The sequence below is a fragment of the Hyla sarda genome, unplaced genomic scaffold, assembly GCF_029499605.1.
Source record: "Hyla sarda isolate aHylSar1 unplaced genomic scaffold, aHylSar1.hap1 scaffold_1143, whole genome shotgun sequence".
Lineage (NCBI taxonomy): Eukaryota > Metazoa > Chordata > Amphibia > Anura > Hylidae > Hyla > Hyla sarda.
The window spans coordinates 92,501-111,451 of record NW_026607764.1 but is presented as its reverse complement, the minus strand read 5'-3'; the positions used below and the strand labels follow the sequence as shown (position 1 = coordinate 111,451).

The window sequence follows — 18,951 nt, the reverse complement described above, 5'->3', positions numbered from 1 at the left end:
ATATGAGGGGGCACATACTTTCCTCACTGTATATATATATGAGGGGGCACATACTTTCCTCACTGTATATATATATATATATGAGGGGGCACATACTTTCCTCACTGTATATATATATATATATGAGGGGGCACATACTTTCCTCACTGTATATATATATATATATATATATGAGGGGGCACATACTTTCCTCACTGTATATATATGTATATGAGGGGGGCACATACTTTCCTCACTGTATATATATATATATATGAGGGGGCACATACTTTCCTCACTGTATATATATATATGAGGGGGCACTTACTTTCCTCACTGTATATATATATATGAGGGGGCACATACTTTCCTCACTGTATATATATATATATGAGGGGGCACATACTTTCCTCACTGTATATATATATATGAGGGGGCACATACTTTCCTCACTGTATATATATATATATGAGGGGGCACATACTTTCCTCACTGTATATATATATATGAGGGGGCACATACTTTCCTCACTGTATATATATATATATATATGAGGGGGCACATACTTTCCTCACTGTATATATATATATATGAGGGGGCACATACTTTCCTCACTGTATATATATATATGAGGGGGCACATACTTTCCTCACTGTATATATATATATGAGTGGGGCACATACTTTCCTCACTGTATATATATATATATATGAGGGGGCACATACTTTCCTCACTGTATATATATATATGAGGGGGCACATACTTTCCTCACTGTATATATATATATATATGAGGGGGGCACATACTTTCCTCACTGTATATATATATATATATGAGGGGGGCACATACTTTCCTCACTGTATATATATATATGAGGGGGGCACATACTTTCCTCACTGTATATATATATATATATGAGGGGGCACATACTTTCCTCACTGTATATATGTATATGAGGGGGCACATACTTTCCTCACTGTATATATATATATATATATATGAGGGGGCACATACTTTCCTCACTGTATATATATATATGAGGGGGCACATACTTTCCTCACTGTATATATATATATGAGGGGGCACATACTTTCCTCACTGTATATATATATATGAGGGGGGCACATACTTTCCTCACTGTATATATATATATATGAGTGGGCACATACTTTCCTCACTGTATATATATATATATGAGGGGGCACATACTTTCCTCACTGTATATATATATATATATATGAGGGGGCACATACTTTCCTCACTGTATATATATATATATGAGGGGGCACATACTTTCCTCACTGTATATATATATATATGAGGGGGGCACATACTTTCCTCACTGTATATATATATATATGAGGGGGCACATACTTTCCTCACTGTATATATATATATATGAGGGGGGCACATACTTTCCTCACTGTATATATATATATATGAGGGGGCACATACTTTCCTCACTGTATATATATATATATGAGGGGGCACATACTTTCCTCACTGTATATATATATATATATGAGGGGGGCACATACTTTCCTCACTGTATATATATATATATATATATATGAGGGGGGCACATACTTTCCTCACTGTATATATATATATATATATATATATGAGGGGGGCACATACTTTCCTCACTGTATATATATATATATGAGGGGGGCACATACTTTCCTCACTGTATATATATATATATATATGAGGGGGGCACATACTTTCCTCACTGTATATATATATATATGAGGGGGCACATACTTTCCTCACTGTATATATATATATGAGGGGGCACATACTTTCCTCACTGTATATATATATATGAGGGGGCACATACTTTCCTCACTGTATATATATATATGAGGGGGCACATACTTTCCTCACTGTATATATATATATATGAGGGGGCACATACTTTCCTCACTGTATATATATATATGAGGGGGCACATACTTTCCTCACTGTATATATATATATGAGGGGGCACATACTTTCCTCACTGTATATATATATATGAGGGGGCACATACTTTCCTCACTGTATATATATATATATATATGAGGGGGCACATACTTTCCTCACTGTATATATATATATATGAGGGGGCACATACTTTCCTCACTGTATATATATATATGAGGGGAGCACATACTTTCCTCACTGTATATATATATATATGAGGGGGCACATACTTTCCTCACTGTATATATATATATATGAGGGGGGCACATACTTTCCTCACTGTATATATATATATATGAGGGGGCACATACTTTCCTCACTGTATATATATATATATGAGGGGGCACATACTTTCCTCACTGTATATATATATATATGAGGGGGGCACATACTTTCCTCACTGTATATATATATATGAGGGGGCACATACTTTCCTCACTGTATATATATATATGAGAGGGCACATACTTTCCTCACTGTATATATATATATATATATATATATATATATATATATATATGAGGGGGCACATATTTTCCTCACTGTATATATATATATATATATATATATATGAGGGGGCACATACTTTCCTCACTGTATATATATATATGAGGGGGGCACATACTTTCCTCACTGTATATATATATATGAGGGGGCACATACTTTCCTCACTGTATATATATATATGAGGGGGCACATACTTTCCTCACTGTATATATATATATGAGAGGGCACATACTTTCCTCACTGTATATATATATATATATATATATATATATATGAGGGGGCACATATTTTCCTCACTGTATATATATATATATATATATGAGGGGGCACATACTTTCCTCACTGTATATATATATATATATGAGGGGGCACATACTTTCCTCACTGTATATATATATATATATGAGGGGGGGCACATACTTTCCTCACTGTATATATATATATGAGGGGGCACATACTTTCCTCACTGTATATATATATATATGAGGGGGCACATACTTTCCTCACTGTATATATATATATATGAGGGGGGGCACATACTTTCCTCACTGTATATATATATATATATATATATATATATATATGAGGGGGCACATACTTTCCTCACTGTATATATATATATATATATATATATATATGAGGGGGGCACATACTTTCCTCACTGTATATATATATATATATATATGAGGAGGCACATACTTTCCTCACTGTATATATATATATATGAGGGGGCACATACTTTCCTCACTGTATATATATATATATATGAGGGGGGGCACATACTTTCCTCACTGTATATATATATATATGAGGGGGCACATACTTTCCTCACTGTATATATATATATATGAGGGGGCACATACTTTCCTCACTGTATATATATATATATATGAGGGGGCACATACTTTCCTCACTGTATATATATATATATATATATGAGGGGGCACATACTTTCCTCACTGTATATATATATATATGAGGGGGGGCACATACTTTCCTCACTGTATATATATATATATGAGGGGGGGCACATACTTTCCTCACTGTATATATATATATATGTATATATATATATGAGGGGGGGCACATACTTTCCTCACTGTATATATATATATATGAGGGGGGCACATACTTTCCTCACTGTATATATATATATATGAGGGGGCACATACTTTCCTCACTGTATATATATATATATATGAGGGGGCACATACTTTCCTCACTGTATATATATATGAGGGGGAGGGGCAGATATTTTCCCGCTCACATGTACCTAATAATAATCACACAGGCCGAGTCCGCCTCCACCTGCTTTCTCAGAGCTCCGCCCCCTTTTGTAGATCATGTGATTGGGACATCACACAGGTCCTTTAACTCTGCCCGGCCGATCCCCGCCTCCTCTTACAGGTCACATGACTGTGACATCATACAGGTCCTTGTTTGCTGGTTTATACTATTGTGTCTGAAGCTTCAACGGACAATCACAGCGGAGCTACGTTACAGTGTGTTATGTCATCACAGATGTGATATACATGAGGAGGAGGTTTGTTACAGTGTGTTATGTCACCACAGATGTAAGATACATGAGGAGGAGGTTTGTTACAGTGTGTTATGTCACCACAGATGTAAGATACATGAGGAGGAGGTTTGTTACAGTGTGTTATGTCATCACAGATGTAAGATACATGAGGAGGAGGTTTGTTACAGTGTGTTATGTCATCACAGATGTGATATACATGAGGAGGAGGTTTGTTACAGTGTGTTATGTCACCACAGATGTAAGATACATGAGGAGGAGGTTTGTTACAGTGTGTTATGTCACCACAGATGTAAGATACATGAGGAGGAGGTTTGTTACAGTGTGTTATGTCATCACAGATGTAATATACATGAGGAGGAGGTTTGTTACAGTGTGTTATGTCACCACAGATGTAATATACATGAGGAGGAGGTTTGTTACAGTGTGTTATGTCATCACAGATGTAATATACATGAGGAGGAGATTTGTTACAGTGTGTTATGTCACCACAGATGTAATATACATGAGGAGGAGGTTTGTTACAGTGTGTTATGTCACCACAGATGTGATATACATGAGGAGGAGGTTTGTTACAGTGTGTTATGTCATCACAGATGTAATATACATGGGGAGGAGATTTGTTACAGTGTGTTATGTCATCACAGATGTGATATACATGAGGAGGAGGTTTGTTACAGTGTGTTATGTCATCACAGATGTAATATACATGGGGAGGAGATTTGTTACAGTGTGTTATGTCATCACAGATGTAATATACATGAGGAGGAGATTTGTTACAGTGTGTTATGTCACCACAGATGTAATATACATGAGGAGGAGGTTTGTTACAGTGTGTTATGTCACCACAGATGTGATATACATGAGGAGGAGGTTTGTTACAGTGTGTTATGTCATCACAGATGTAATATACATGGGGAGGAGGTTTGTTACAGTGTGTTATGTCATCACAGATGTAAGATACATGGGGAGGAGGTTTGTTACAGTGTGTTATGTCATCACAGATGTAAGATACATGAGGAGGAGGTTTGTTACAGTGTGTTATGTCATCACAGATGTAATATACATGAGGAGGAGGTTTGTTACAGTGTGTTATGTCATCACAGATGTGATATACATGAGGAGGAGGTTTGTTACAGTGTGTTATGTCATCACAGATGTGATATACATGAGGAGAAGGTTTGTTACAGTGTGTTATGTCATCACAGATGTAATATACATGAGGAGGAGGTTTGTTACAGTGTGTTATGTCATCACAGATGTAATATACATGAGGAGGAGGTTTGTTACAGTGTGTTATGTCATCACAGATGTAATATACATGAGGAGGAGGTGTGTTACAGTGTGTTATGTCATCACAGATGTAATATACATGAGGAGGAGGTTTGTTACAGTGTGTTATGTCATCACAGATGTAATATACATGAGGAGGAGGTTTGTTACAGTGTTTTATGTCATCACAGATGTGATATACATGAGGAGGAGGTACGTTACAGTGTGTTATGTCACCACAGATGTAAGATACATGAGGAGGAGGTTTGTTACAGTGTGTTATGTCATCACAGATGTAATATACTTGAGGAGGAGGTTTGTTACAGTGTGTTATGTCATCACAGATGTAATATACATGAGGAGGAGGTTTGTTACAGTGTGTTATGTCATCACAGATGTATTATACATCATGAGGAGGTTTGTTACAGTGTGTTATGTCATCACAGATGTAATATACATGAGGAGGAGGTTTGTTACAGTGTGTTATGTCACCACAGATGTAATATACATGAGGAGGAGGTTTGTTACAGTGTGTTATGTCACCACAGATGTAATATACATGAGGAGGAGGTTTGTTACAGTGTGTTATGTCATCACAGATGTAATATACATGAGGAGGAGGTTTGTTACAGTGTTTTATGTCATCACAGATGTAATATACATGAGGAGGTTTGTTACAGTGTGTTATGTCATCACAGATGTAATATACATGAGGAGGAGGTTTGTTACAGTGTTTTATGTCATCACAGATGTAATATACATGAGGAGGAGGTTTGTTACAGTGTGTTATGTCATCACAGATGTGATATACAGGAGAAGGAGGTTTGTTACAGTGTGTTATGTCACCACAGATGTAATATACATGAGGAGGAGGTTTGTTACAGTGTGTTATGTCATCACAGATGTAATATACATGAGGAGGAGGTTTGTTACAGTGTTTTATGTCATCACAGATGTAATATACATGAGGAGGAGGTTTGTTACAGTGTGTTATGTCACCACAGATGTAATATACATGAGGAGGAGGTTTGTTACAGTGTGTTATGTCATCACAGATGTAATATACATGAGGAGGAGGTTTGTTACAGTGTGTTATGTCATCACAGATGTAATATACATGAGGAGGAGGTTTGTTACAGTGTGTTATGTCATCACAGATGTAAGATACATGAGGAGGAGGTTTGTTACAGTGTGTTATGTCATTACAGATGTAATATACATGAGGAGGAGGTTTGTTACAGTGTGTTATGTCATCACAGATGTAATATACATGAGGAGGAGGTTTGTTACAGTGTGTTATGTCACAGATGTAATATACATGAGGAGGAGGTTTGTTAGTGTGTTATGTCATCACAGATGTAATATACATGGGGAGGAGGTTTGTTACAGTGTGTTATGTCACCACAGATGTAATATCCATGAGGAGGAGGTTTGTTACAGTGTGTTATGTCATCACAGATATAATATACATGAGGAGGAGGTTTGTTACAGTGTGTTATGTCATCACAGATGTAATATACATGAGGAGGTTTGTTACAGTGTGTTATGTCATCACAGATGTAATATACATGAGGAGGAGGTATGTTACAGTGTGTTATGTCACCGCAGATGTAATATACATGAGGAGGAGGGTTGTTACAGTGTGTTATGTCATCACAGATGTAATATATATGAGGAGGAGGTTTGTTACAGTGTTATGTCATCACAGATGTAATATACATGAGGAGGAGGTTTGTTACAGTGTGTTATGTCACCACAGATGTAATATACATGAGGAGGAGGTTTGTTACAGTGTGTTATGTCACCACAGATGTGATATACATGAGGAGGAGGTTTGTTACAGTGTGTTATGTCATCACAGATGTAATATACATGAGGAGGAGGTTTGTTACAGTGTGTTATGTCATCACAGATGTGATATACATGAGGAGGAGGTTTGTTACAGTGTGTTATGTCATCACAGATGTGATATACATGAGGAGGAGGTTTGTTACAGTGTTTTATGTCATCACAGATGTAAGATACATGAGGAGGAGGTTTGTTACAGTGTGTTATGTCATCACAGATGTAAGATACATGAGGAGGAGGTTTGTTACAGTGTGTTATGTCATCACAGATGTAATATACATGAGGAGGAGGTTTGTTACAGTGTGTTATGTCATCACAGATGTATTATACATGAGGAGGAGGTTTGTTACAGTGTGTTATGTCATCACAGATGTAATATACATGAGGAGGAGGTTTGTTACAGTGTGTTATGTCATCACAGATGTAATATACATGAGGAGGAGGTTTGTTACAGTGTGTTATGTCATCACAGATGTGATATACATGAGGAGGAGGTTTGTTACAGTGTGTTATGTCATCACAGATGTATTATACATGAGGAGGAGGTTTGTTACAGTGTGTTATGTCATCACAGATGTAATATACATGAGGAGGAGGTTTGTTACAGTGTGTTATGTCACCACAGATGTAATATACATGAGGAGGAGGTTTGTTACAGTGTGTTATGTCATCACAGATGTAATATACATGAGGAGGAGGTTTGTTACAGTGTGTTATGTCATCACAGATGTAATATACATGAGGAGGAGGTTTGTTACAGTGTGTTATGTCACCACAGATGTAATATACATGAGGAGGAGGTTTGTTACAGTGTGTTATGTCATCACAGATGTGATATACATGAGGAGGAGGGTTGTTACAGTGTGTTATGTCATCACATATGTGAGGTAAGATACATGAGGAGGAGGTTTGTTACAGTGTGTTATGTTACCACAGATATAATATACATGAGGAGGAGGTTTGTTACAGTGTGTTATGTCACCACAGATGTAAGATACATGAGGAGGAGGTTTGTTACAGTGTGTTATGTCATCACAGATGTAATATACATGAGGAGGAGGTTTGTTACAGTGTGTTATGTCACAGATGTAATATACATGAGGAGGAGGTTTGTTACAATGTGTTATGTCACCACAGATGTAATATACATGAGGAGGAGGTTTGTTAGTGTGTTATGTCATCACAGATGTAATATACATGAGGAGGAGGTTTGTTACAGTGTGTTATGTCATCACAGATGTAATATACATGAGGAGGAGGTTTGTTACAGTGTGTTATGTCATCACAGATGTAATATACATGAGGAGGAGGTTTGTTACAGTGTGTTATGTCATCACAGATGTAATATACATGAGGAGGAGGTTTGTTACAGTGTGTTATGTCACCACAGATGTAATATACATGAGGAGGAGGTATGTTACAGTGTGTTATGTCATCACAGATGTAAGATACATGAGGAGGAGGTTTGTTACAGTGTGTTATGTCATCACAGATGTAATATACATGAGGAGGAGGTTTGTTACAGTGTGTTATGTCACCACAGATGTAATATACATGAGGAGGAGGTTTGTTACAGTGTGTTATGTCATCACAGATGTAATATACATGAGGAGGTTTGTTACAGTGTGTTATGTCATCACAGATGTAATATACATGAGGAGGAGGTTTGTTACAGTGTGTTATGTCACCGCAGATGTAATATACATGAGGAGGAGGGTTGTTACAGTGTGTTATGTCATCACAGATGTAATATACATGAGGAGGAGGTTTGTTACAGTGTTATGTCATCACAGATGTAATATACATGAGGAGGAGATTTGTTACAGTGTGTTATGTCATCACAGATGTAATATACATGAGGAGGAGGTTTGTTACAGTGTGTTATGTCATCACAGATGTAAGATACATGAGGAGGAGGTTTGTTACAGTGTGTTATGTCACCACAGATGTAATATACATGAGGAGGAGGTTTGTTACAGTGTGTTATGTCATCACAGATGTAATATACATGAGGAGGAGGTTTGTTACAGTGTGTTATGTCATCACAGATGTAATATACATGAGGAGGAGGTTTGTTACAGTGTGTTATGTCATCACAGATGTAATATACATGAGGAGGAGGGTTGTTACAGTGTGTTATGTCATCACAGATGTAAGATACATGAGGAGGAGGTTTGTTACAGTGTGTTATGTCATCACAGATGTAAGATACATGAGGAGGAGGTTTGTTACAGTGTGTTATGTCATCACAGATGTGATATACATGAGGAGGAGGTTTGTTACAGTGTGTTATGTCATCACAGATGTAAGATACATGAGGAGGAGGTTTGTTACAGTGTGTTATGTCATCACAGATGTGATATACATGAGGAGGAGGGTTGTTACAGTGTGTTATGTCATCACATATGTGAGGTAAGATACATGAGGAGGAGGTTTGTTACAGTGTGTTATGTTACCACAGATATAATATACATGAGGAGGAGGTTTGTTACAATGTGTTATGTCACCACAGATGTAATATACATGAGGAGGAGATTTGTTACAGTGTGTTATGTCACCACAGATGTAATATACATGAGGAGGAGGTTTGTTACAGTGTGTTATGTCACCACAGATGTAATATACATGAGGAGGAGGTTTGTTATAGTGTGTTATGTCATCACAGATGTAATATACATGAGGAGGAGGTTTGTTACAGTGTGTTATGTCATCACAGATGTAATATACATGAGGAGGAGGTTTGTTACAGTGTGTTATGTCATCACAGATGTAATATACATGAGGAGGAGATTTGTTACAGTGTGTTATGTCATCACAGATGTAATATACATGAGGAGGAGGTTTGTTACAGTGTGTTATGTCATCACATATGTGAGGTAAGATACATGAGGAGGAGATTTGTTACAGTGTGTTATGTCATCACAGATGTAATATATATGAGGAGGAGGGTTGTTACAGTGTGTTATGTCATCACAGATGTAATATATATGAGGAGGAGGTTTGTTACAGTGTGTTATGTCATCACAGATGTAATATACATGAGGAGGAGGTTTGTTACAGTGTGTTATGTTACCACAGATGTAATATACATGAGGAGGAGGTTTGTTACAGTGTGTTATGTCATCACAGATGTAATATACATGAGGAGGAGGTTTGTAACAGTGTGTTATGTCACCACAGATGTGATATACATGAGGAGGAGGTTTGTTACAGTGTGTTATGTCATCACAGATGTAATATACATGAGGAGGAGGTTTGTTACAGTGTGTTATGTCATCACAGATGTAATATACATGAGGAGGAGGTTTGTTACAGTGTGTTATGTCATCACAGATGTAAGATACATGTGGAGGAGGTTTGTTACAGTGTGTTATGTCATCACAGATGTAAGATACATGAGGAGGAGGTTTGTTACAGTGTTATGTCACCACAGATGTAATATACATGAGGAGGAGGTTTGTTACAGTGTGTTATGTCATCACAGATGTAATATACATGAGGAGGAGGTTTGTTACAGTGTGTTATGTCATCACAGAGGTAATATACATGAGGAGGTTTGTTACACTGTGTTATGTCACCACAGATGTGATATACATGAGGAGGAGGTTTGTTACAGTGTGTTATGTCATCATAGATGTGATATTCATGAGGAGGAGGTTTGTTACAGGATGTGTATGTGATATATGATGTGATCCCTGTATGATATATATATATAATAAGTGAGGATGTGTATGTGATATATGATGTGACCCCTGTATGATATATATAATAAGTGAGGATGTGTATGTGATATATGATGTGATCCCTGTATGATATATATATAATAAGTGAGGATGTGTATGTGATATATGATGTGACCCCTGTATGATATATATAATAAGTGAGGATGTGTATGTGATATATGATGTGACCCCTGTATGATATATATATAATAAGTGAGGATGTGTATGTGATATATGATGTGATCCCTGTATGATATATATATAATAAGTGAGGATGTGTATGTGATATATGATGTGATCCCTGTATGATATATATATATAAGTGAGGATGTGTATGTGATATATGATGTGATCCCTGTATGATATATATATATAATAAGTGAGGATGTGTATGTGATATATGATGTGATCCCTGTATGATATATATATAATAAGTGAGGATGTGTATGTGATATATGATGTGATCCCTGTATGATATATATATAATAAGTGAGGATGTGTATGTGATATATGATGTGATCCCTGTATGATATATATAAGTGAGGATGTGTATGTGATATATGATGTGACTCCTGTATGATATATATAATAAGTGAGGATGTGTATGTGATATATGATGTGATCCCTGTATGATATATATATATAAGTGAGGATGTGTATGTGATATATGATGTGATCCCTGTATGATATATATATAATAAGTGAGAATGTGTATGTGATATATGATGTGATCCCTGTATGATATATATAATAAGTGAGGATGTGTATGTGATATATGATGTGACCCCTGTATGATATATATAATAAGTGAGGATGTGTATGTGATATATGATGTGATCCCTGTATGATATATATAATAAGTGAGGATGTGTATGTGATATATGATGTGATCCCTGTATGATATATATAATAAGTGAGGATGTGTATGTGATATATGATGTGATCCCTGTATGATATATATAATAAGTGAGGATGTGTATGTGATATATGATGTGATCCCTGTATGATATATATATCATAAGTGAGGATGTGTATGTGATATATGATGTGATCCCTGTATGATATATATATATATATATAAGTGAGGATGTGTATGTGATATATGATGTGATCCCTGTATAATATATATATAATAAGTGAGGATGTGTATGTGATATATGATGTGATCCCTGTATGATATATATAATAAGTGAGGATGTTTATGTGATATATGATGTGATCCCTGTATGATATATATATAATAAGTGAGGATGTGTATGTGATATATGATGTGACCCCTGTATGATATATATATAATAAGTGAGGATGTGTATGTGATATATGATGTGATCCCTGTATGATATATATATAATAAGTGAGGATGTGTATGTGATATATGATGTGATCCCTGTATGATATATATATATATAATAAGTGAGGATGTGTATGTGATATATGATGTGATCCCTGTATGATATATATATAAGTGAGGATGTGTATGTGATATATGATGTGACCCCTGTATGATATATATATAATAAGTGAGGATGTGTATGTGATATATGATGTGATCCCTGTATGATATATATAATAAGTGAGGATGTGTATGTGATATATGATGTGACCCCTGTATGATATATATATAATAAGTGAGGATGTGTATGTGATATATGATGTGATCCCTGTATGATATATATAATAAGTGAGGATATGTATGTGATATATGATGTGATCCCTGTATGATATATATATAATAAGTGAGGATGTGTATGTGATATGATGTGATCCCTGTATGATATATATATATATATATATATATAATAAGTGAGGATGTGTATGTGATATATGATGTGACCCCTGTATGATATATATATATAATAAGTGAGGATGTGTATGTGATATATGATGTGATCCCTGTATGATATATATAGTAAGTGAGGATGTGTATGTGATATATGATGTGATCCCTGTATGATATATATATAATAAGTGAGGATGTGTATGTGATATATGATGTGATCCCTGTATGATATATATATAATAAGTGAGGATGTGTATGTGATATATGATGTGATCCCTGTATGATATATATATAATAAGTGAGGATGTGTATGTGATATATGATGTGATCCCTGTATGATATATATATAATAAGTGAGGATGTGTATGTGATATATGATGTGATCCCTGTATGATATATATATATAAAGTGAGGATGTGTATGTGATATATGATGTGATCCCTGTATGATATATATATAATAAGTGAGGATGTGTATGTGATATATGATGTGACTCCTGTATGATATATATATAATAAGTGAGGATGTGTATGTGATATATGATGTGATCCCTGTATGATGTATATATATAAGTGAGGATGTGTATGTGATATATGATGTGACCCCTGTATGATATATATAATAAGTGAGGATGTGTATGTGATATATGATGTGATCCCTGTATGATATATATATAATAAGTGAGGATGTGTATGTGATATATGATGTGATCCCTGTATGATATATATAATAAGTGAGGATGTGTATGTGATATATGATGTGATCCCTGTATGATATATATATATATATAAGTGAGGATGTGTATGTGATATATGATGTGACCCCTGTATGATATATATAATAAGTGAGGATGTGTATGTGATATATGATGTGATCCCTGTATGATATATATATATAATAAGTGAGGATGTGTATGTGATATATGATGTGACCCCTGTATGATATATATAATAAGTGAGGATGTGTACGTGATATTATATATATATATCATACAGGGATCACATCATATATCACATACACATCCTCACTTATTATATATATCATACAGGGGTCACATCATATGTCACATACACATCCTCACTTATATATATATATATCATACAGGGATCACATCATATATCACATACAAATCCTCACTTATTATATATATATATATCATACAGGGATCACATCATATATCACAAACACATCCTCACTTATTATATATATCATACAGGGATCACATCATATATCACATACACATCCTCACTTATTATATATATATATCATACAGGGATCACATCATATATCACATACACATCCTCACTTATTATATATATCATACAGGGGTCACATCATATCACATACACATCCTCACTTATTATATATATATATCATACAGGGATCACATCATATATCACATACACATCCTCACTTATATATATATATCATACAGGGATCACATCATATATCACATACACATCCTCACTTATTATATATATATATATATATCATACAGGGATCACATCACATATCACATACACATCCTCACTTATTATATATATATCATACAGGGATCACATCATATAAGTGAGGATGTGTATGTGATATGTGATGTGATCCCTGTATGATATATATATAAGTGAGGATGTGTATGTGATATATGATGTGATCCCTGTATGATATATATATATATAAGTGAGGATGTGTATGTGATATATGATGTGATCCCTGTATGATATATATATATATATAAGTGAGGATGTGTATGTGATATATGATGTGATCCCTGTATGACATATATATATATATATAATAAGTGAGGATGTGTATGTGATATGTGATGTGACCCCTGTATGATATATATAATAAGTGAGGATGTGTATGTGATATATGATGTGACCCCTGTATTATATATATATAATAAGTGAGGATGTGTATGTGATATATGATGTGATCCCTGTATGATATATATATAATAAGTGAGGATGTGTATGTGATATATGATGTGACCCCTGTATGATATATATAATAAGTGAGGATGTATATGTGATATATGATGTGATCCCTGTATGATATATATAATAAGTGAGGATGTGTATGTGATATATGATGTGACCCCTGTATGATATATATATATATATATAAGTGAGGATGTGTATGTGATATATGATGTGATCCCTGTATGATATATATAATAAGTGAGGATGTGTATGTGATATATGATGTGATCCCTGTATGATATATATAATAAGTGAGGATGTGTATGTGATATATGATGTGATCCCTGTATGATATATATATAATAAGTGAGGATGTGTATGTGATATATATATATCATACAGGGATCACATCATATATCACATACACATCCTCACTTATTATATATATATCATACAGGGGTCACATCATATATCACATACACATCCTCACTTATTATATATATATCATACAGGGATCACATCATATAAGTGAGGATGTGTATGTGATATGTGATGTGATCCCTGTATGATATATATATAAGTGAGGATGTGTATGTGATATATGATGTGATCCCTGTATGATATATATATAATAAGTGAGGATGTGTATGTGATATATGATGTGATCCCTGTATGATATATATAATAAGTGAGGATGTGTATGTGATATATGATGTGACCCCTGTATTATATATATAATAAGTGAGGATGTGTATGTGATATATGATGTGATCCCTGTATGATATATATAATAAGTGAGGATGTGTATGTGATATATGATGTGATCCCTGTATGATATATGTATAATAAGTGAGGATGTGTATGTGATATATATATATCATACAGGGATCACATCATATATCACATACACATCCTCACTTATTACATATATATCATACAGGGAGCACATCATATAATAAGTGAGGATGTGTATGTGATATATGATGTGATCCCTGTATGATATATATAATAAGTGAGGATGTGTATGTGATATATGATGTGATCCCTGTATGATATATATAATAAGTGAGGATGTGTATGTGATATATGATCCCTGTATGATATATATATATATATAAGTGAGGATGTGTATGTGATATATGATGTGATCCCTGTATGATATATATATAATAAGTGAGGATGTGTATGTGATATATGATGTGTTCCCTGTATGATATATATATATAATAAGTGAGGATGTATATGTGATATATGATGTGATCCCTGTATGATATATATATATATATATATATATATATATATATAATAAGTGAGGATGTGTATGTGATATCTGATGTGATCCCTGTATGATATATATATAAGTGAGGATGTGTATGTGATATATGATGTGTTCCCTGTATGATATATATATATATATATATATATATATATATATATATATATATATATAATAAGTGAGGATGTGTATGTGATATATGATGTGATCCCTGTATGATATATATATAATAAGTGAGGATGTGTATGTGATATATGATGTGATCCCTGTATGATATATATATATAAGTGAGGATTTGTATGTGATATATGATGTGATTCCTGTATGATATATATAATAAGTGAGGATGTGTATGTGATATATGATGTGATCCCTGTATGATATATATAATAAGTGAGGATGTGTATGTGATATGTGATCCCTGTATGATATATATAATAAGTGAGGATGTGTATGTGATATATGATGTGTTCCCTGTATGATATATATAATAAGTGAAGATGTGTATGTGATATATGATGTGATCCCTGTATGATATATATATAATAAGTGAGGATGTGTATGTAATATATGATGTGATCCCTGTATGATATATATAAGTGAGGATGTGTATGTAATATATGATGTGATCCCTGTATGATATATATAATAAGTGAGGATGTGTATGTGATATATATATATATCATACAGGGATCACATCATATATCACATACACATCCTCACTTATTATATATATCATACAGGGATCACATCATATATCACATACACATCCTCACTTATTATATATATATATATATCATACAGGGATCACATCATATATCACATACACATCCTCACTTATTATATATATCATACAGGGATCACATCATATATCACATACACATCCTCACTTATTATATATATCATACAGGGATCACATCATATGTCACATCCTCACTTATTATATATATATCATACAGGGATCACATCATATATCACATACACATCCTCACTTATTATATATATATCATACAGGGGTCACATCATATATCACATACACATCCTCACTTATATGATGTGATCCCTGTATGATATAGATATATAAGTGAGGATGTGTATGTGATATATGATGTGACCCCTGTATGATATATATATAATAAGTGAGGATGTGTATGTGATATATGATGTGATCCCTGTATGATATATATAATAAGTGAGGATGTGTATGTGATATATGATTTGATCCCTGTATGATATATATATATATATATAATAAGTGAGGATGTGTATGTGATATATGATGTGATCCCTGTATGATATATATATAATAAGTGAGGATGTGTATGTGATATATATATATCATACAGGGATCACATCATATATCACATACACATCTTCACTTATTATATATATCATACAGGGATCACATCATATATCACATACACATCCTCACTTATTATATATATATCATACAGGGGTCACATCATATATCACATACACATCCTCACTTATATGATGTGATCCCTGTATGATATAGATATATAAGTGAGGATGTGTATGTGATATATGATGTGACCCCTGTATGATATATATATAATAAGTGAGGATGTGTATGTGATATATGATGTGATCCCTGTATGATATATATAATAAGTGAGGATGTGTATGTGATATATGATTTGATCCCTGTATGATATATATATATATATATATATAATAAGTGAGGATGTGTATGTGATATATGATGTGATCCCTGTATGATATATATAATAAGTGAGGATGTGTATGTGATATATGATGTGACCCCTGTATGATATATATATAATAAGTGAGGATGTGTATGTGATATATGATGTGATCCCTGTATGATATATATATAATAAGTGAGGATGTGTATGTGATATGTGATGTGATCCCTGTATGATATATATATAATAAGTGAGGATGTGTATGTGATATGTGATCCCTGTATGATATATATATATATAATAAGTGAGGATGTGTATGTGATATATGATGTGATCCCTGTATGATATATATATATAATAAGTGAGGATGTGTATGTGATATATGATGTGATCCCTGTATGATATATATAATAAGTGAGGATGTGTATGTGATATATGATGTGATCCCTGTATGATATATATATAATAAGTGAGGATGTGTATGTGATATATGATGTGACCCCTGTATGATATATATAATAAGTGAGGATGTGTATGTGATATATGATGTGATCCCTGTATGATATATATATATATAATAAGTGAGGATGTGTATGTGATATATGATGTGATCCCTGTATGATATATATATAATAAGTGAGGATGTGTATGTGATATATGATGTGATCCCTGTATGATATATATAAGTGAGGATGTGTATGTGATATATGATGTGTTCCCTGTATGATATATATATATAATAAGTGAGGATGTGTATGTGATATATGATGTGATCCCTGTATGATATATATATGTGAGGATGTGTATGTGATATATGATCCCTGTATGATATATATATATAATTAGTGAGGATTTGTATGTGATATATGATGTGATTCCTGTATGATATATATATATATAATAAGTGAGGATGTGTATGTGATATATGATGTGATCCCTGTATAATATATATATAATAAGTGAGGATGTGTATGTGATATATGATGTGATCCCTGTATGATATATATATAATAAGTGAGGATGTGTATGTGATATATGATGTGATCCCTGTATGATATATATATAATAAGTGAGGATGTGTATGTGATATATGATGTGATCCCTGTATGATATATATAATAAGTGAGGATGTGTATGTAATATATGATGTGATCCCTGTATGATATATATAAGTGAGGATGTGTATGTAATATATGATGTGATCCCTGTATGATATATATAATAAGTGAGGATGTGTATGTGATATATATATATATCATACAGGGATCACATCATATATCACATACACATCCTCACTTATTATATATATCATACAGGGATCACATCATATATCACATACACATCCTCACTTATATATATATATCATACAGGGATCACATCATATAAGTGAGGATGTGTATGTGATATATGATGTGACCCCTGTATGATATATATATATATATAATAAGTGAGGATGTGTATGTGATATATGATGTG

The 18,951-nt window shown here is 33.7% G+C and overlaps 1 protein-coding gene across 9 annotated transcripts in view; it reads left to right on the top strand.

Moving 5' to 3' along the window:
- The first annotated feature begins 3,873 nt into the window (after nucleotides 1-3,873).
- LOC130301973 (zinc finger protein 260-like) overlaps nucleotides 3,874-18,951 on the top strand; it is a 41,163-nt gene continuing 26,085 nt past the window's right edge. For 2 of the 9 annotated variants that reach the window (XM_056551651.1, XM_056551644.1), the window contains exon 1: nucleotides 3,874-3,994. The gene's annotated coding sequence lies outside the window, so the exon portion shown is untranslated. Of the gene's footprint in view, nucleotides 3,995-7,068; nucleotides 7,093-9,859; nucleotides 9,949-10,584; nucleotides 10,615-10,676; nucleotides 10,714-18,951 lie in introns of those variants that run through there. The other 7 variants (XM_056551652.1, XM_056551645.1, XM_056551647.1 and 4 more) reach the window with 7 other exon arrangements.